Source organism: Pogoniulus pusillus, chromosome 4 (assembly GCF_015220805.1).
Source record: "Pogoniulus pusillus isolate bPogPus1 chromosome 4, bPogPus1.pri, whole genome shotgun sequence".
Classification (NCBI taxonomy): Eukaryota; Metazoa; Chordata; class Aves; order Piciformes; family Lybiidae; genus Pogoniulus; species Pogoniulus pusillus.
Window position 1 is genome coordinate 40,980,285 of NC_087267.1, and position 22,363 is coordinate 41,002,647.

The window sequence follows — 22,363 nt, forward strand, 5'->3', positions numbered from 1 at the left end:
TAATTCTTCAACATAATGGACAAGCAGCATATGGAAGACAAAGATCAACTATGATAAAGGGAAAAGATTCATAAAACCTTACAAACATGGATAGTTGAGATCTGGAATCTAATGGAAATCAGTAATTTTATAAGCAACCCTAACTTAAGTAGTGAATTAAATGTCAAAACTGCCTACTTTAGGCTTTTTAAAGGCACAACTTGAATATAGAGTACTTAAGTCTATGAATTTTCCTGTTTTGAGACCAAGACATCTGTCAGTTTATAAAAAAGAAAACACTACACTTCTGTATTGATGTGGTTACACATATGAAACACACACATAGCACATTCCAAACTATTTTTTCTTCAGTCTCCCAGCTGCTACTATTTTTTTTTAAGTCTACAATCTTACTGAGAAATTAATACTCTAATGGAAACACATTATCACATTTACAAAAAGAAAAGTTGTGCTGGGGGTGGTATAGGCTTGATATTAGGAGGAAGTTCTTCCCAGAGAGAGTGATTTGCTATTGGAATGGGCTGCCCAGGGAGGTGGTGGAGTTTTCTTCAACACCTCCAGGGATGGCAAGTCTGGCTGAGGCACTTAGTGCCATGGTCTAGTTGACTGGCTAGGGCTGGGTGCTAGCTTGGCCTGGATGATCTTGGAGGTCTCTTCCAACCTGGCTGATTCTATGAAAAATTTTAAATGATGAGACCTCTACAGGTAGTTTTACACTCACACTGTAGTCTGAATCTAAAACTAAATCTGTGAAAACAACTGAAAATTCAGTTTGGTTGCACTTTTAGAACCTTCTTGCTAAGCCTGATAGCTTTGCACTGTACAGTAGGAACTGCTGGGAAAAGACTGCTACACCATTGCCTGAGCTCTGATAGGTGAACCTAGATTTCAACACCAATTTTAAAATTTCTGAATTTTCACTTATTTTAATATATTGCCAAAATGCATAAAGGTTACTACATTAAACTGAGATTTAAGTTTGTGTGGGGGTGAAAAATTACAGAATTGTAATAGCAAATAGAGGCATGAATTGGAAAGGTGTGGAATGATCTTGGAGGTCTCTTCCAACCTGGTTGATTTTATGAGTCTATGAATTTAAGTAAAAAGAGAACAAAGGAAAAAAAAAGAAAAACACACCACCACATTTCAGGGAAGGCTGGAGAAGGAACCTGTTTACAAGTTGTTAGGTTCCCAAGGTTTTGGTGCAAAATTAGTTGAGTTTACAAATGTTCTGCAAGACCTTCCCCCCCACCAATAAAAACTGGTCTTCTCTTGTCATTTTTGCCCAGCTCTTCAGATCCTGTAGCTCAAAATGAGAACAAATACTGAGGCAGGCACGTGTACATGGTTGCAAACACCTGTGCCGTGGTGCATTCTGCTTCCACACTGTAACAGAACTTCCTGTGTGAAGGTCATGGCATGCAGCAGCACAAGGCTCCTGAGATTCACCACTGTAACAGCAGTCTTCTTTTTGCCCATGAAATCTTTGCATTTGGGGGAAAAGCAGTTTCCAGTCTAAGACTGCTGTGATTCACTACTGCAACAGCAGTCTCCTTTTTGCCCATGAAATCTTTGGATTTTGGGAAGAAGCACTTTCCAGTCTATTGTACCCAACAGGCCTACTTTAAGCTGTTCCAGTGTATTTTGAACAAGGTTTTACACTGAAAAATTCCCAAGAGTTGAAATTCAAAACCTTCTGAAGGCATTCATCAACTCTTTCCTTCATCTGCCATCAATCTGGGTTTATAAGGAGGAATAATTCAAGTGTTTTCTAGTTCTGGGTGTTTTTCTTTTCTCTCAATGAGATTTTGAAAATGAAAGCAATAAACTCTCACCCAGTTTTTTGGAAAGAGGAGGTGTGCCATTTGCTGAGGTCAAAGCAAGACCAAAGCTGTCTCTCCCTGTGCTTTCTGCACTCAGCATAACGTTCACATGGTAAAGTGTGGGAAACCATGTCCTAGAAAGAAATGGTGCAAGGACCTGACAAGGAGGTAACTATTATCTTTCCTAGTGTACAGAACTGCCAGTTTTAAAAGATTCAAAAATATGAAAAAAGAGAACCCAAAAGCTCAGAGATAAAAACATAGGAAGAAAATCAAAAGTACTTTAAAACTCAGGTATTTATTGAGAAAGCTTGATAATTAAAGCATCAGTCACATTACCAACTTTTGTCCCCTCCAGTTAATGAAGAGAGGGGCAACATGAGCTTGCTTCTGCCTGCAGATGGACACCCAACAAGCCCCTCTGCACAGTGCCTTCACCTCCAGGGCCAGACACAGCAGAGAGGTCCTGTCCTCAGGCCTGATCCTTCTGCCCATCAGCCAATAATTTTGCTTGTTGCCTGGGGTCTAAGTGAGAACAAGATGAAGGGGAGAAGTATTTGTGGAGTATTTGCTCAAGATATTTCATTAGGACTAACAAATCAGAACTTTGAAGTGGGTAAAAAAACCCAGAACACTAAAATCCAAACAGCAGGCCTGGTAAGTTCAACATCATGTCTCACAACTCTTCACACAGTCTTCTTGGACTATTCTTCCTTCAAGAACTGGCCCTACATCATAAGGTGCCTTTGAATAAGAAACCTAGCTCATACTAACAGCTTAGCACAACAACATACAGACAGGAATGATTTTCTGACATGCATACCTTCTACAAATACTAATACCTACTATGACTCCAGTTACTGGCTCTGTGCAGTGAGTTTTTGACCAAGCCTGGTCTAAAGCACCATGAAGCAATAGAAACACAAGATTTCACCAAATCTGGTCCTTCCAAAGAGTATTTCCTCTTAAAGCCAAACCAACTCACATATCCTCACATAGATGCAACATCCTGACAACCTGAACAGTCATTCAAAAGCTTTGACTGATTCCAAGATACAAACTAGAGCATCTACTATACCCATGGTAAAAATGTGCTGCACATGGTCCAACGGCAATTCTGGGAACCCTGAGCAAGAACAGCAGATGCAGTGTGAAAAGCAGCAAAGATGAAGAGCAGATGAATATAAAACATCGAGTTTTATATTAAGGATAACATTTAAAATGTCCATTTTTGGTGATGTTGCATTACTTCTTTACATTAAAGCAAATGCATGATGTCAGGAAAGGGCATTTCAAGAATTACATGTAAAAATACATGATGCAGTTCAGTTTAATTTAAGAAGACGAGCACAAAACCACTAAAGGACACAACTGACAAGCAAATAAAACATTCCTTGGTGAGCTAAAACAAAATATAAAACAAAACCACCGCCCCAAACTGACCCATTGAACACTTATCTCAACGGACCCAGACAGCAGCATCTGTCCTTGTCAGGAGCTATCATGCGATCTCGCTCATCCCAGTCCCTACCTTGAGGCAGTGGAGCAGATACATGCGAGGCACAGCAGCCAACTCTTCAGAAGTCAGACTCAATGCTACTCACTTCCAGCCTTCCAAAACCTCCCACTCTTTCACCATAGGAAACCAGAAGTATGACACCGACTCCTTGATTGTTTTTTTTTGCCCCCACTAACAGCGTTTAGCACTTCTGAGAAACAGTCAGAATAACGTTGCTTCAGAAAGTGCAAGTAAGTAACAAGCAGTGTCTTCCAGCCAGCAGGGTAATAAGTTACACCCAGAATCCTATTTAGCAGTTTACATAATTCACAGTTTCTCTGGTTACATACTTTGTAAAATATGACATCCAGCTGGGAAAGTTGGTCCACTTAATTGTCATATGGCAGTTGCTTGCTTTATATCATCCAAGTATCAATTAAAAAGCAAAAACAAAACTGTAAGGCAGAGAGCTTTATATTTTTGTGTCGCGCTTGCATACACGCACAAAAATTCTCGCTGTCATTCAGAGAGGAAAAATAACCTTGCCTGAAATACGAACTGACTCTGCAGTTAGGCATCAAGTGCAATTCTCAAAACCTTGGAAAAGAGAACAATGAGCAGACATGCTTAAATTATGTGTCAGCTGTTTTAATGTTGCAGTTTTTCAGATAACTGGAATTAATCACACTGCGCTGTCGAATTACAGATCTGCGTCTCAGAAGTCAACAGGATGGCATTTGCAAAATATGGCATATGGGTATAGAGCCTTTGCTGATACATATGCACTTAGCAAATATTAGAAAAATCAATATGAATCAAAATGTAAACTTGCCAAAATGACTAGATGCCTTGTGTTATTCATTTCTAATCCTAATTGCTTGATTTCATTCATCAGGATTTATATATATATATATATGCACCAGTACACTGCTGAGGCAGTTAAAATTAAATACATCCCATTTTTTTTCACAGAAAAGTAATGGACTTTAACAGTCATTTTACTGCAATGAAAGATATTAACATACAATTCTACTCCAGGTTATAATGTGAGTGGTTCCACTGATCACTTGCAAAAGGCAACAAAAAGAAAGTTTTTTTTCCTTGATGTTCAGGGCAAATAAAATCCTGGCCAGACTGTCCACTATTCCCCATGGAAATCCATCTAGTGTCTAAATACTACACAAATATTTTGCTATTGACAATGTCAGATTTGTGACATACAAAAAACTAAAACTACACCAGAAAAGACCATGCAATGAATTTACACCTATGATGCACCAAAACAATGTTGCTCTATGTGATCATAGCAAATACACTGGGAAGGATTTTAGCATCCACAAAATAAGACAAGCACAAAGATAGAGAGCACAATAGTTACCTGGGGTTTATACACTATTTTTTCATGCTTTAGTTTCATCACAGGGTACAAGTGTAAGTGGAATGATCTGTAACCTACAGGTGGAGGGAATAAGGTTAACCAGGGCAGCAGAGAAAGCCAGCAGCTTATTTCACTGGAAGAAACTGCCTTTAACATGCAACTGTATTAGCAGAAGGCAGTGCTGCCTCTGTCAAAAAGTAAATTTAACACCCATTGTAGGAAAAAAGTTTCATTAATCACTAGTCTACTACCATTCATTTATTAGATTCAAATCCCTATGGTTTAAATCTGAAGTTACATACATGCATTGCATACACAGGAGGAGGCAATTTAGAGGTTAAAAGTGGAAATCAAGATTAAGAAAAAAGTGTGCCCCATAACTCAAGTGCTAAAGTCACTACAAAATAGTAACAGCTATGAAATATTTAAGATATCATTAGACTTCAAAGGATATCACCTTTTCTGTGCCAGCTTCTCTCATTGATCATCTCTGGAATGAGCAGCCTCACATCAATTTGTTTACAGAAGCTTCTTCCTAACCACATCAGCTAGCAATAAAACATTTTAATTTTCTAAGAGCCATAAAATTCCCTTGCAGAGATCTTCTCTGCACCTCTTTGAGTCCACTCCTGGATTTCTCATTAACTTTGTAAATAATTTAATATTTCCATGGGGAGAATAAGAATGCTTTTTAAGAACAAGAAGATATTAAACATTAACAAAGCTATAAGAGGCTTTTGAACATGAAAGTTACATATTTGCAAAGGCTTCTTCCAGTTTTCACACAGTCTCTTCTCTATATGTAATTGTGACGGGTAGAGCAGCAGTAAACATTGAAACTGCATTGCATTATTGTGTATAATAAGAGCTTGACATTTTTATTTTCTCCAAGGAGAAGCACTGCCTATATGCTCTCTAGTGGAGGAACAGGGTTTTTACAAGGTCCTTGCTTCCCCCTCCTTTAAATGTTATCAAATACGAACTGAAAAGCTTTTATTCTGCCAGAATCCCAGTCCAAGGTTTACTGTTTCTCTAGCAACGACACACTAACAACTGCAGTAGGGCGGAGAGCAGCTTCTTCCCCTTCTCTCTGCTACATCAGGTGTGTCAGGAAAGAGGGAACACCATGCAACTTCTGACCTCAACCTTGGCAAGGACTAAGGGTAAATGCTTCAATTTAAAATTCTTTCAAGGCACATTTTGAAGTGTATGTTTCTCATAGGTATCCAAACATGAAGTCTTTCAGAAGCAACTCCAGAATGTCATGAGTAACTGCACTCTTCCAGAAAGCAAGTATCGAGTTATTATAGTATGAATTCACAGAAGACAACTTTTCAGGAACCCTGCCTTGCAACCCTCCTGCACCACACTTCTTTACTGCTGTTAAGTTCCATCTGAAAGGAAAAAGGTTGTTCACAAGATTGTTTCCTAGAAAGCCTTCATTTTCCACACTGAAAGTACACTGGGGAGGGATGTGAGGAAAAGGGACTCTCAAGTTTGACCATCATGGTGTCACAAAGAACTGCACACAAAGTGGCCAGTATCAGGCAAATTTATATTCACGACCCAAGACTAAGCACTGCCAAAACCTCCTTGCCTCTGCTTTAACCATTTAGGGGCAAATAGACAGCTTGAGGCTCCAGGTGCAATGACACTAAGTTAAAACAAGCTCCCCAAAAGATTCTGTTTTCCTATTTTGGCAGGAGAATCCTGCAAGAAAGCCTCTCTCCTCTCAGACAGCAGGTGCACAGGCTGCAAGAGCCCATTCTCCTTTAGATTAGCTGTATGCATCACTTCTTAAAAATTTATAAATCACTTAGCTTTCCAAGACCCATATTCCCTGCAGAGTAACCAGAATTACAGTCATGCTAGCAGTAAAGGAGGAGAGAGTTTGTTGGAGTTGGTATAATACAATGAACTATACTATAAATTACTTTAGGAAATGGCTGCTAATGTCTTCTCTAGGCAGGCTTGGGGGATACCACTCTCCCTGCAGTCCACTTCTGTGGAAATTAAAGAAGTTTAGTCATTTGAACAGAGGGGATACAGGCTTCTGCTCATCTGAAAACATTTTTTTCCACCTAGAGGGCATAATCACCAATTACATCTATATAATATAAATTTAATTGGTTTTTATTGGCTAATACAGTCTCTATCAGCAAGGAAACAAAATAAACACTTTCTGAACTATGATTAGAAATTAGCATATTCACAATAATCAGCTAAAGCTTGTAAGATGAGATACTTTGAGGACAGTTTCTTAGAGTCAACTGATGGAAAGTTCCTGCAGGAGGCTTTGACAAACAGCAAAAAATAAAACCCAAAACCCAAACTCAAACAACAAAGAAAACCCTGAAACCCCTCTTTGTTCCTTCTCAACTCACCTTTTCTTTTCTTCTTCTCTTTCCTTCCTGACTCTGATTTATGATTTTTTTTAAGCCTTCAAAAAGATATATACTTTTATATATTGTGCATTCTGTACACTGAAAACTGTGTGTCTCCTCCTTTTTGTCTTTTGAAGTCTGGCATCTTTGTAGACTGCCTTATTCTGGAACTTCAGTTTAAGTTTGCTTTGAAAACATTCGTTATAACAGCACATTTTTAAATGTCCTCTTTTCCTTGTTTGTGGTCACGTCTCTAGATCTGTCTGCATATCACCTTGTCCCTTCCCAGATGCATGAAGTCCTGGTGTAGGAGGCTGTGTAGGTCACACCATGGTCTCCTCCTGTCATAATGGACACAAACTGGCCTTCCAAGGTCATTTGTTTGGTCTGCCATACACCCATGGCATTGCAGTTGGGCAAGATACACATGTAGTATGCTGAGTTCTGCTAATTACCACCATGGTATCAACTGCAATAGCCAAGGGACACTAATACCTGCGTTTGGCACCATGCACCACTGTGCTGGAGTCTGGCATGTGGGTGGCTCACCCTGTGATCTCTGTCATTGTGCCTTTTTTGTTAGCACAACTCATGGCAGACAGGATTAAAGCCTGTTGGAGGTGTAAGTCCAAAAGCAGCATGGACGCAAGCTTGCAATTCTTAAGTGCCAGTACCACCTGCTTTGCATTCCATCCTCTTGCAAATAGAACCATCCATCAGGTTTGTCTTTCCCCTGCAAGTACTTCTGAGGGAAAGGCAGACACATGGATACTGCAGTGTGACCTTTCTCAAGCTCCAGCTTTTTCCTTTCTCTTTACTTCTCTGCAGCTCTGCTCAAGAGAGGAGGTTGGTGCTACCCAAGAGCTGCAACCAAATCAGTGAAACAGCACCTGGGTGCAGGGTGAATCAGCAGCTTTTCCCCCAAAACCAGGCTGTTGGGAGAGGGAGAGCTGGGGCAGTTATATAAGGCTGCAGCAGCCCAAGAAAGTTGACGTCAGAGAGAGATGAGGCAAGAGCAGTGCCAGGAAAGCTTGTCAGGAGACATGGATGGCTCTTGCAGAGGACTCGCTAGGTAACCCTTTACAGTGAAATGCACAGCTCAGGCTGAACAGTAACACGTTTCCTGGTTCTCTACAGCAGATGCCAAACAACTGCTGCCCCTACGAGAGGTGCTGGAGATGGAGCGCCCTTTCAACTCATGGCCATGCACAGGAAGTAGCCATTAATTGTCTGTTGACTCCAGAACATTCAAGGGGGAAGAAGGGTGATGAGGAGGGCTGCTAACTCCTCTGAGGATATCCGTGACTCCTCCACACACTGGTGATACAGAGGAGATGAAGGAAAGCAGGCTACACATGGCTATAGGAGCTGTGTTACTCCTTAAGCATCCCTGAAGGCATCATTATATCCACTGTCATTAGGGCTTTCTCTGCTGTATAGGAAGAGAAAAGGTGACTAATGACTGCCATAGGAGGACATCCAACTAAGTGCTACACCTTACCCACCGCACTCCAAGCTATAGCCAGATCATTTGAAAACATGCAGTCAACTCCCTATCACATATAATTTTAATTGACTGCCATTTCAGAAACCTCTTCCAACCAGGGAGTTCACATCCTATTTCCAGCCTGCAAAGCTATCACAAATCCTCTTGAGCATTTTCCATTTTTCATACTCCTCAGGTTTTGGATTTTGCATTTATATTTCCAAAACCTCTCTTAAAGCCCCACTCAAGGGGGTTGGAATTTGCTAGTCAGAAGCATGGCATGCGTATTTGTATAGTAACACTGACCATTTTCACAAGGGGCTACTTCTGATTAGGAATACACCAGGAGGATTTTCCTGTGACATTCTTTTTTTTTTTTTTTTTTTTTTTTAGGTGTGATTCTGTGATTTTTGTGTTTTGGCTTTAACCACATACCCTGAGATTTACTATCTGCATTACTGTACCTGACACTGCCCCTTTTTGCACCCCCAACACATCCAGAATGCCTGACAGGATCTTTCTGCATCACCACTTCCAACATGTTCCTTTTTTTAATCACTCCCTCTTCCAACTCATTTGCTTCAGTATTTCTTTCCTAGCACTGTGACTTTTTCAAACTGTTCCTTTTGGAGAGCAGCACCTCCTTGACTACACTACAATCCCTCTTGAAACCACATCTGCTGAACTGCTTGCAAGAAATTAGTCCTGCAAATCGTGTCTCTCTTTGTATGCATCTGTGTGTCTGTTCTCCAAGCCCAGATTCACCTACCCAGGAGCACAGTTACCCCAGACTTCAGCTGGGAGAAATGGAAAGAGAGGGAGGGAGGGAGAGAGCAATACCTCCAGAGGACCATTCTGAGCACCTAAGATTTAATGTAATAGAACTATTAATAATACATAAGAAAAGAATTATCCAGAGCTCTTTAGTCAGAAAAATCTACAGCTCAAGTCCCATCTGAATTGAAGAGAGATTTTTTTATTTCTGTTCGCTGGGACATGAATTAGTACCAAGTACATAACCTACATTTCCAGTTGAACGTGCAGCATTGCATACAGCTCTTGCTTTATACTTTAGTTTCTTCTTCTAAGTGCAAGCACCTTAAGCCTGCATTAACACGCACTTGTCATTTACTATCCATAGCGTCAACTGTCAAGGCTTTCTTTAAAAGAAGAAATGAATCTTGTTCCCTGTTCTGCTGTTCCCCATCATTAACTCTGTCTCCAATTTTAGTATTTACGACCCTAAATTGGATGAAGAGCTTGTTTTCAGCATAGGCACCTAAATTGCAATCGTTGGGATATTTCTTTGCCTTCTTTTTTAGCACTATATGCACAGGGTTGAATACTTCAAGTGGTGGGAGACAAAGTATTTGATGTATAAACTGGACCATGTCCTTAACCATGGACTCAGTAGAACCCTATATGATTAGAATTAGGCACTTAGTTAAATGCTTTGCATACCCAGAGATTTAAAGCCCTGACCACCTTCTTTATAAACAGATCTTAGCCCCACTCCTATTTACTTCAGCACAACCCAGAAAGTTTCAATCTCACCCAGACTTATCTTTGCTCTCTCAAATGGTGTCTAATTCAACCTTCTAATCTGTGCCTTTTTATCTCATTCATTGCTCCTGAATGTGGAATTCACTATCTACTTTCAAAAGGGAAGTAAGTACAACCACTGTTTCCTAGACAACAGAAGAGTAAAATTAACTCTTCCTCCACTCCTCCCACAACAGAAACAACTATTAAATTTTGCTACCTGAACCATATTAAAGAAGAGCTGCCACTAAAATAATTGACACTATAAAAGAATGCACGGGGTGGGGGAAGAAAAAAGGTGTCAGGTTGCTATGTCACAAAAAACATATCATGTCTTTCGCTCCGCATCCTTTCATAAACAGACCACGGCTAGGCTCAGACAGACTCTACAGACTCATCCTGAGTTATCACAATAAGAGCACAGAAATTTGAAACATGTCACTGATCTAGTGTGCCTAAAAACCTCTGCTTTTTGCAGCAGGGCACACAAATAGAATTTTGCAGCTGATGGCCTTTGCGTGACATGTCGGTGGGCACCAACAGGACAGAAGTCTTCAGAGCTTGAAGAAAAGATAAAGCACAAGTTAATCTGAATCGGCTGCGCTGGTTTTCAACATGCTGCAATACACTGAGGGGTATTTATCTGGTGGGATTGCTGGGGTTGGCTGAACCTCTTCATCTTTAGAACCTGGAATCCAGGGATCATAGAGTCAATCAGGTTGGAAGAGACCTCCAAGATCATCCAGTCCAACCTATCACCCAGCCTGAGCCAGTCAACTAGACCATGGCACCAAGTGCCTCATCCAGGCTTTTCTTGAACACCCCCAGGGATGGTGACTCCACCACCTCCCTGGGCAGCCCATTCTAATGGCAAATCACTCTCCCTGTGCCTCATACTGGGTAACCTGTACCTGCTTTTACATTATTTCCATGTAAAACTGCCGGACTGCACCACTCTGAGGTGACACTGAAGAGAAAAAAGGATTCTTAGACACTAATAAAGCAAAACTACTTCAACTTGCTTTGCATTCCAGTGCTTTACAACTACTTTTATGGAGCCTTCAGAAACCTGGTGTCTTATTGTAGTTTTGCAGCCATTTGCTTGGATTGTGCCCATGCAATCTGAGTGCACAATCACAGTAACTCAAGATACACGATACAAACAGCAGTGATTTGGAGTCATCATATATATTTAGAACAGATGTGAAGAAGAGATTTGTTTTCTGTGATGGGGAAAAATCCCAAAGGCACCATATGAGTCCTTCATAGGTGTGTATCATGCAACACAACACAGTTTGCAAGCCTACTACATGATCATAGCATGGTTTGTGTAACTCCTGGATGTTTTTAATGTAAAACATCCATAGGATTAGAAGAATTTGCAGAATGACTGGAACGAGCAACATAAGAACACATTGAATAGTCACCAAGTTCACAAATATACAATTAAAGAGCACATATAGGTATTTCTTGGGCTTCCCAGGCCTCCATACCACATCACATCCAGCATGTAGAAGAGAAATGGTAAATCTCTTTCTTTAATACAGACATACTTGGTTTTTTTGCTCCCTTACCCTGTCCCCACTGTACAACACAGCAATCCATCATGTCTCCAGGCCTTTTTCCCTTCACCAAAAAATTACATTGTTTGTGTTGTGTTGCAGTGGTAAAGGAGGAAAAAAGAACAACCAACCAACCAAAAAAACTCAAAGGAAGAACCAAATGTATACTGTAAAGGAGGGGAGAAACAGGATTCTTAATAGCTAACCTACTCATGCAGGGCTTAAAGACATGCTTGGATGCAGGACAGTCACTTATATATGTATACACACAAGTACTGTAAGCCAGTTTATATATGCTCACATACATTTCCCTCTTTTCAAGGCCATGCAGATCTCCAAGCTGCCCTGAATGTCAGAGACATCCAGGGAGAGACGCAGATAAGGATTTTAGGCTTAAGAGCACAAGTCACAAAACACATTATTTGGCTGTCAAACCAGGACTTGCTAAATTAACGAAGCATTTTAATTCCCAGATCAACAGAAGCAAAGTTAATTTTGTGGAAGTGTGCTAGATTCCAAACCTATTACTATTAAGACTAACTTAAACCTCATCTACATTCTTCAGGGAACAGGAGAGGAGAATAAACAGAGGTGAAATTAAGCACGAATGTGAAGTGGTGGGGTTTTTTTTTTTCAGACTGCAGTAATTTTGGAGAAAGAAACTTAGAACCCTGTTAGTACTGATTCCTAATAGACTGGTTTATTTTCCAGCAGCCTACTAGATGTCCTTTTCTTTATGCATACTTTTGTATTTTCCTTACACCCTTCAACTGTTAGCAAATACATTTATTTTTTTTGCAGGGGTTAAGTTTATATTTCCAAAATGATTATTTGCACTGTAGGAGCTGTTCAGATCTTTCATGGATCAGGGTCCCCAGAATTAGGTTTTGTATAAACACAGTACAAGGAAATGGTCTTTTCTCTAAAGACCTTGCACAGTCCAAAGTCTCAAATGAATCTGAAATGAGAAGCAAACTTATTCAATAAAATGAGTCTAGGACAGGACTGAGTTCTTGACTATAAGCAGTTGGTTTATAGATCACCTTCTATGGTCTTTACACTGTAAAGCAGCCTTTGAGCTGTACTGCATGCTGATAAATAGTAAGATTACTCTATTAATCACCAGAGAGGTACAGAATTAGATGTACAGACTTTCTTTAAAGGAACTATATACACTTTAAAGTGACAGATGCTATTGGAAAGGGGACGTAGTGAAGACATATGACTTGTACACAAATATTATTGTGATTTCTACAAGCCAGAAAATATGTAATCTTGAAGATCAGATTTGTATTGCACTGTTCTTGTCAGTCCTGAGCTCAGTGGTTTTAAACATGAGGGATGGAGAGACCATGCACTTTCCACTGTTGCTTAGTGATTTCCTATGCAGTTTGGCAAGCAGGAAACTTGGGTTGATAAAAAGACACCAAGGTTCAAGTTTCTCACTCAGTTCAGTCTAGACAGTGGTCCGCTTGGTAGCTTGCTGGCTTATCTAGATCAATCTCTTTTTTACCCACTTTTACTCCTGAGCAAAGGATTGTTCCTTGACAGCAGTCTGGCATACTTCTAGAAAACCAACTGTGATAACAAGGACTTGACATTTTGTAAAGAGAATATTTTCACTGGAAGTTTCCCAAACCACATAAACCTAAATCTCCATCCTCACTTTCAGCATTTGATAAAGGGCTTCCAAGACAAGCCTGCAATGATTCTTCCATTTTCTGGAAGTGTACTGCTCTTGAGCTGGCTTGGATGAAAGCAACTCCAGGGCTTATACGTCAGATCAGTCAATTAAAAAGATATTCTTCACCCAAATTGACTCAGAATCAGGATGAACTACATAAAGACAACCTTGGTGGAAAAATCTGCTCTCATTTTTGTGCAACATGACGATGTGCCATCAGGCCCTTCAAAGGGAAAAGCTTACTCCTGAGTAAATACCTGACAAAACCCAAGAGTAATCAGCCCCACTCAAGCATTTCATAGAGTTTCATCTGTGGATTTCCCAAAGACAAGAAAAAGCCAGACATGAGAGAACACAATTCCTCCAGGTGGCAACCATGGAAGAAGCATTACTCTCACTCAAAGTTAGTTTTAGCCACAGGAATGCAGTGTCCTCAAACAGATGATGCAGAGCACTGACATTTCGCTCCAACAAGGCACCTCAGAACTGAAGCCTCTCATTCTCCACTGATTATAGAAGCCAAGAAAGATAATCCTCCTTGCAAATATCTCCAGTGGCTCCAAGCTGAGTTGTAAGGACAGCTTTATATTAAGATGAGAACATAGACTCAACTTCACAGTGTTTCAATATCAAAGTTTCATTACCAAGACATTGACATACTTCATAAAAACATTCGGAGCTCCTCAGAGAAAAAGCACTAAGTTAAAACTAAACCATCATTACTTCTATAGAAAATGAATATGAGGCTTCACAATGTATTTCTGTACTTGCAGAAATGGGTAGGAAGACTAAAATAATTGGCCTGATTTTCAGTGCCTATATTTAGATACCCAAATTTGAAAATTTAGGTCATGTGACAATCTATACTATTTAAATCTGGATGACTGCAACATGAAGCCACCTTTTATTGTTCTTCTAGTTAGGATTTCAAAATGAAAACTGTTCAAGGTAAGAAGACAACCTTCTCTGCATGAAACTGCACTCAAAATTACATCATCGTATTAATGCTGAGAAGGAACTCTAGCAGCTTTAAACCTTGTGTATTTTGTTTTCAAGAATTAACCATTAAGAAAGGCTTCTGCACTCCTGGAAATGCAGAACCTTTGCCAAGTTTATCAATGCAGAGAGGCAAAATTGCTGTCAACCTGACCTGGACAATTGCAGAGTTCATTATTCACGCTCGTTCAATTTCTGGTCGTTTTACTGAAACAAGGATGCTACTCAGTGCCAACCGAGATGGTGGTTTTGAGATGGACACTTTCCCACTATAAACTGGACCACATCCACTAGCTTATTTCATGCACTGAACAGCTGTTGCAGAAAATGAATAAATAAATAAGTAATCCAGAACCAGAGCAGTGTCCCAGAGGCAAAGGATCCTGTGAAAAGGAATGGTACTCACATGCAATGTTTATAAAATTATGCTTCAATGTAAATATTGGGTTTGGAATATACAAAGACACCTTTTAACTCCTTGCATTCTACCTTTGAAAATAGGCAAGCTAATATAACTTTGACAAAAAGAAAACCCCCAAACCTCAAAATGGCTTTTCATGCCCTTTGCTATACAAACTTTGAAGCAGAAGACAGAATTTCATGAATGTGTAAATATGACACTGGGTAAGGAGGAAACATTTGTTAATAACATCCTTTGTGTACAGTAAGTTGCAGTGGTACTCTTATAACTGCATTGTGGTGAACTAATAATATTTTAGTTGGATGTGTCAGTGCTACACAAACAATCATAATCCCAACTCCGTTATATTGATTATGTAATGAAGATATGTAACAAATTACTGCAAACATTTGCATTCATTACTTCCCACCACTGGGAAGTTTGGATGAGGAGTTTAGGGACATGGTCTAACAGTTCTGTACAGGGAGATGTTAGGCTGTGGTTGGACTCAATATTAAACTCTCCTTTCCAACCAGGCAATTCTATGATTTGAAGTACAGCACAAACTTTATTTCTTTTGGCTCATCTGTTTGCTCCCTAGGGAGAAAATGGCACATACACTTAGAAATTTTCAAACACCTATTTTGCTTGCATTTCTAAGGATATTTAGAGAATTTCCCAAGAATACAGCAGCCTGAAAATGGGAGAAATTACATTTCCTGTAGTTCTACTCCTTGAACACAAACATTTTCTTCTTTAGGCATTCTTCTTTGTATAATAGACTGGCTGCTATATCACAACAGCATCACAATACTTCAGAGAAGTCTGCTCACGTCAGAGACATAGAAGCACTAGCCTATTTAGCTAGATCTCAGAAATTCAAGTATACATGATGGCAGCAGAAAATACCTTGAGTATTGTCATGCTTGAAAATGCCTATCTCATTGTGTACAGTCTTCTTACTGCTCTGTCTTTTACATGCTTAGCTGGTCACTCATGTACAATTGCTGTGGTAACAGCTGCTCTAAAATTACAGCTAAGGGTTTGTCTTTTTTTTTTTGGTGGACTTTTAGGGCTTAAAACAGCTGAGCTGCAGAAGGGCTTTCTTTGAACATATCTCTGCAAACCAGTACTTGCTGAAAGTAACTGGGACTTAGAAGCCATCAAGTGCCTTCTGAAGATGGAATTGGGTCTCCTCCATCATTTCTAAGCTCCAGGAAGCACAGCTTTTATCTAACTGTAGCCATGGAAGGTTGCTATTCCCTGAATCATTTCACAAAGGAAAACTAAGCAAGAAGGCTTTAATTACCTAAGCAATATATTGCAGACTTATATTAATGAGGCCTTTACAAGTGCAACACATAAACAGGAGGTGCAGAGAAGTTTAGAAATGCTGTAGGATTTTATATCAAAGTATCATCCCAACAACACTGTGATTCCTGAACACACCAGCCACCAGCTCCTCAAAAGTTGATTCTATGATTTCTTCTTGGTGGTATCTGAATTCAAAGGCCTATATGTGACATACTTTTGAAATCAAGGGGGAAAAAAATCCCTCACCCTACATCTGCCAGTTTATCTGCCTGTGGCTTGAGTTCCCTGGCAGAAAGAATCTGGAAAATAGGTGGTATATATCTAGTGCTATCACAGACCAAACCAAAATCCAAGTCTATTGAAAAGGCACAGGTCTAAGAGACAGGGACCCAGGCGTCTCCTCACATCTGCCAGTGCCATCCAGCGAGTCTGGATGTACCTTTTGTCATTCAGGTGTACTTCCATTTACATTTTCACCTTCCAATCATATTTTTTTCCTATTGTTTAAACCATATGCTTCTTAAGACACATATGTGGGTCTTTGCAGTATGTTTAGACAGGGTGAAGGGAAAAAGAGGTAAATAGGCAACATGTGTCTATCAACATTCAAAAAAAAACAACCCCAAAACTTGTTCAATGGCTATCAATATTGCAGTCCAACTTTCTCTAAGTAAGGGTAAGTATCAGCAAATGAATAGAAAAAGGAAACTTCTACTCTAATTTCTGTAAAGCAAGCATTGAAGTCAAAACCAAGCATCTAAATACAACTATGTAAGTTGACCCTTCTTAGATTCTCCAAGTGGCAGATACTAAGACAAGGAAAAGAGGAGAAGCTAGTGCACTCCAAAACAAGCAGATGCACAGGAACAGTTGACATGTAGGTGCTATTAGCAGGATTCTCTTTAGATCCCATGTAGTTAGCTGAAAAGGAATATATCTTCCACAAATGTAAATATTCTCTTACAATGCTATACTTGTATAACATCCACTGTTGTGCATTAGTCATTGCCCACCTATTATAATGACACAGTACAGTTAAGTAAACACCACTGCTGCATGAGAGAGGTGCAGCTTTAATACACGCAGATAAATTAAACTAGACATAAGCAGGTTATGAAATAATGAGAGAGTTGCCAAGAATCAAAGAAGAGATTGAATTTAACCATTATTAAAATGAAAAAACTTGGGATCACCAACTGTAAACAATTTTCATCACCTAATTAAACAGCCCATTAGTGTTTTCAAGAGAGATGTCTGGCGGTGGCCACTCAGAAAAACTGTTGACTTTGCAATGGTTTGTGCTCCGAGTTAATGGAGTTGATTTCAAACAAGCACTTTCCCTAAGCAATTCATTACAATTGCATCAAATCCTCTGTGCAATGCTATTCACACTGGAATCAAAACATGAGCCTATATTGCACAGCATGCGGGGCAGAAGCCTGCTGCAGTGCAGCACTTGCGACCCTGGGCACACACAGAGCTGAGCGAGAAGCTGAAAGCAAGGTACTACCTATAATCTGAACAACCTTGCTGGATTAGGATTACTTAGTGTGCAGGGCAGTTAAAAAAAACCAAAGACACAAAACCCCTCATCAAAACGAGCTAGGGCTATGAGCAGGGGCTAAGCAAGGGAAAAGACAAGGAGCCACAACTACGGATCTAGTTTTGTTTTCGTTTTTACCTTGAATTAAACCATACACCTGGAAATGACAAAGCAGCACCTAAAGCTTGTGTTATAAAAGTGCTCTGCTGCTGAAAAACAAAAATCCTTAGAGAAAAGTCAATTTTATTGAAGACTTTGATGTATACCAGGTGCCCGCTAACAGGGCATTTTGTGATGGTGGTCTCCTGTCCAAAGTTTTTCAGAGCTCCCTAACCACACATAGACATGAGTTTGTAATGAAGGGCTTGATCAAGATTCCCTGAGTATGGGTGTAACCTCAGTCACCTGCTGAAGTGATTTGCCAAATGTTTCAGTGATCTGAGGGAGAAAACTCAAATGCTGTGATTCTCTTCTGCACAACCACCCAAGCCAGGAACGCTGAGCAGAGCAAGATTTGCCTGCAGCCTGAACAAGATACTGTAAAGGCTTCCCATCTATCCATAGAAAACAAAACATTAAAGAGGGTGAAGATTTGTTGAACTGTTCTAAATTACTGCTAGTCATTGTTTAGAACAGGCACCTTTCTGGTTTTATCTCTCTTCAGAAGAACTGTACCTGAAAATATATTTGTTTATGCAAATTGGACATCCTTCTCCTATTTGCATTAGCACCATAAGTACATTCTATATCAGTGCAGACATACTCAATGTATTTAATGTCAACACTGCTAGCAATGATGGAGATTGGAAATACTGCTCTGCTTGTTGGCCATGGAATAAATTTGCCAAACAGAATCAGTGTAGCTGTAGAGTTTAAATTAATGCAAGCAACACTGTTATCAGTAGTCTTTAGCCTGCCACTCTTAGCTTCTAACAGAAACATTTAGGAATGGGAAGCATTACATCTGGCTACAGCTGCATATTACATGGTCCATTGAGACTTAGATGCTGATGGCTGAACTGAATAACAAACAGCTGGGTATAAACGCAAAGATCAGGGAATCATAAGAAAATGCTTGTATAGTATCTTTGAAGCCTCAAACACAATAATACTGTATTAGCACTATTAGCATCACAGAATAAAATAGCCTGAGGTTCGGCGTTCAACTCCTCAGTGTGGGGAAGCAGCAACTCCAAGGCAGGTAGCAGCAGACTCTTTTCTGACTACCAGAATATTTATATTCAAACAGTGTCTTTCATTAAAAAGTTGGTTGCAAAACTAACATTAATCCTGCCTGCTGTGTCAGGTAAAAGTCAGCCTGCCGCAGGAGTTATGGGACACACTTCCTCTCCATCCTTGGGAATGCCTTGAAAAATCTCCTAAAATTCATAAACGTGATATTTCCAGTGCTGTTCGAAATTTAAGACACAAAGATCTGAAATGAGAGACGTGCTCGATTCAATACAGGAACAAGGTAATTTACTGAAAACTCTGCTTCACTCCCCCACAGGTCTAAAGGTTGCCAAGAAGGAAAAAAAATCAAATCCCAGAGCACTGGTGTGGCCGCAGTGATGGGTCTTCTCGGCTGTTCTGCAGGTGTTTCACGGAAGCACAAGCTGCTGTGCAGTCCTTGCAGTTGAGCAGCTTCTACTGAATTTATTGTTTAAAGAAGATGAACAAACGAGTGTCATTCCATTAAATTTACTATGCAGACTGCACATTTCCAGCAGTGACATGACTCTTTGGCCTACAAAGCAACAGTTGACAGAAAGCATTAAGAGACCTCTCTAAGGCAACCGAAGAACAAAGATAAAGAAAAAAAAATCAAAAGCTGAGTGTAGCAGAAGAGAGCACCTAAAAACTGTCACTAACTGGCACACGGGAACAAAAAATAGCCTATAGTTCCTTTTATAAAAAGGTTGGTTGTTTGGTAAGTGAATGTGAGTAGTCAGGACCTGCAAAACCTAGAAACCTATTTTCCTGCCTGGTTTGAACTCTCCATACCTATATAACTGAATGTCCTACAGTTCAAAAGACATTTGGTTAACACTTGTCCATCTATAGCAGAATTAGCAGTGAAGGAGATGTCTTGGGAAGGATGAATACACAAGCCATATACCATTTAAAAAAAAAAGCCAGTTCTTGTACCCTATTCAATAGAGCACATCTCTTCCTGTACTGATGGTCTTCAAATGTATTGAATGTTCCTGTCTCAGGAACAGTCACTTATATTTCTGAAGTAGCTTAATGCCCAAGGAGATCTCCCCAAAGACATCCTGAAGACCTAAGGAGACATTATTCATTAGACAAGATTCAACAGGCTTGAGACTGCTTTTGGGGATTCAGAGGAGAAACAAATATTCAGGAAGTTGGTGGAGATGATCTTTTGAGTAAATGTACTGCTGGGTGGTGTTACGAGCAAAGCACAAAAATACATTTCTAGCTTCCCAGACTTAACAGAAGGGGAAGAAAAATCATTTCTTGAAAGTGGAACAGCTATATAGCCATGTTACGGTTCTCGAGCTTCTGGAACTGGCAGAAGGATGTAAGGCGACATGGCATAAAAGAACACAGATAAGAAGCAGGCAGGAACACAGAACCTTGCATCTCAACAGAAATCTAAAAATAAATGCAAAGGAGGCTTATTTCCACTAGTTGCAGACCACTGCCCTTTCATATGTCAGGGTCTTGATACTGTTAAGTAAGAAGAAACTCCCACCACCATGGTAAGACCAAAGAGAGTTTAACTTCAGCAAAGGAAGTGGTTTCAGTTCCTCTACTGGAAACAGCCTTTGCTAATGTTGAAGATAGCTTTGAGAATTCAGGAGTATTAAAGAGGCTAATGTACTTGAGCTTTGTTCTAATTACATTTCTTAATAAGTTTTGCTGGACCGCCAAGAATAGATGCTGTCCTGGGAACTCCAGCACTTGCCCATGATAGTGTTCCTCTGAATAACTAGCAGCAATCAGGCAGCAGAACTCAGAGGCAGAATTGCCAACTTGGACATCAAATCTATAAAAGCACATAGATCTTATTGTCATTTGGCTGCAATATGTAGTTGCCCAGTGTCCCTTCCACTGAAAGCTAGGCAGTCATTAACAGATATGTAATAGACTCATTATTTCACCTTTTTTTGTTTGTTTGTTTTAATTGCTTTTAAAAACAACTGTGAACCTATGAAAAGCATTCAAATTACCACTTCTTTTTAGAATAGCAACCAGACTGAAAGCAGTGGACACACTGATTTTAGTGCAGACTATTTGTTCTTCTAGCAATAGATTCACAGATCTACATCATGTAGTTAGCAATTGTTCATGGATGCAGAAGCATTCAGGACCATCCCTTATTTAGCAATTAGCATTTACATGAACATTCAACACCTCTATCTACTACTCCTCGATGCAGCACATCACAGAACCAATAACTACATCTGCTTTTCTCATCAAATGCATTTATCTCCCTAAGATCATCCCTACAGAGTCTAATTCCACGTTTAGAGAAGATTCAAATGCCCTATTATTGGGGAGTGAAACCCAAATGCTCAAATCTAAGGCTCTTGAGAGAAAAAAGAAGGCATGGGTGTTGTGAACACATGACCAATATACTACGATTCTGTGAATTTCTACTCTGGGAAACACACTACAGAAGTTCAGGATCAGATGTCTCCAACTAGACCATTTCATCAAAATGTCTGGTTTTACACAACTAGGATTTAAGACTATCTACTTCTTTTCTACTTGTGGTTCTTCAGCTTCTGGAATGGAAGGTGGTAACATGTTGATGTACAGAAGGTACTTTAGTTTGATCTGAGAATTTGAGCTGCTGCATTAAAATTCCTTGGTGTCTGGGAGAACATCATAAACCCAGTATTTTCAGTACTGTTGTTTTCCTCCTGAAAACATGGCTGCTCCATAGCATGGCATGGTAGGAAGCTTCAACGCCCATGTTATGACTTGTCTAATAAACCTTCAGTGTTACCACCAATTGAGAATGTCAACGAAAATGTTGTAAGACAACAGAGTAGTTACCCCAACTTTATTTACACCACTCTCAATTACAAATTTTAGTTCTACTAGCTTCAGTGGCAAGCTATTGGAAATAACAGCACTAGCTTGGTCATCAAAAGGTCATAATTTCCAGTGGAAAGTACTCTAGCAGAGGCTAACAGTGCCGGTTTCCTGTATCTGAAAGCTACGGCGCTGGGCCTTATAGTTTCATTTTTATAAGCCTTATAATGAGGGTGGAGAGGATATGCATTCCATTCTTCAGCTGCATTTTTGTTCCACAAAGACTGCAATTTTCAGTCTCTTGAAAATGTAATTATAGATAATGTTTGCATCAGTGGCAAGAACACAATGAGCACATGGGGCATGGAAACTCCACTCAAATCACATCCTCTTAGGTTACAAAGATTGTCTTCTGCCAACAGTGGAGGCATTTCAGCAAGCTAACGTTCAGTATGAAAGCACTGTGCTTTATACTAACCCATACATACATTTTGCTTTTACTTGTTCCATTGTCCCACTCTTTGCATGGGGAACCTACATAAACCAGAACAAAGATTAATTTGAGTAACTTTGAAAATTTGATGTCTATAAGAACTTTGAATATGTTAAAAACACAAAAGTATATCAGTACAGATTGTTCAAGTGACCACGCATTTTGCATTTGTAAATCAGGATCAAACTAAAAGAGCAAATGAGAAGGTATCAATGCTACAAGAGTGGAAGTCACTTTGAGACAATTTAACCA

The 22,363-nt window shown here is 39.7% G+C and overlaps 1 protein-coding gene across 16 annotated transcripts in view; it reads right to left on the reverse strand.

Annotated features, from left to right (window-relative positions):
- The window catches only part of CELF2 (CUGBP Elav-like family member 2), a 649,329-nt gene that overhangs the window by 242,234 nt on the left and 384,732 nt on the right, over window positions 1–22,363 (reverse strand). The window contains exon 1 of one of the 16 annotated variants that reach the window (XM_064142687.1): window positions 22,107–22,125. The exons of the other annotated variants lie outside the window; for them this stretch is intronic. The gene's annotated coding sequence lies outside the window, so the exon portion shown is untranslated. Of the gene's footprint in view, window positions 1–22,106; window positions 22,126–22,363 lie in introns of those variants that run through there. 16 annotated transcript variants of the gene reach the window in all.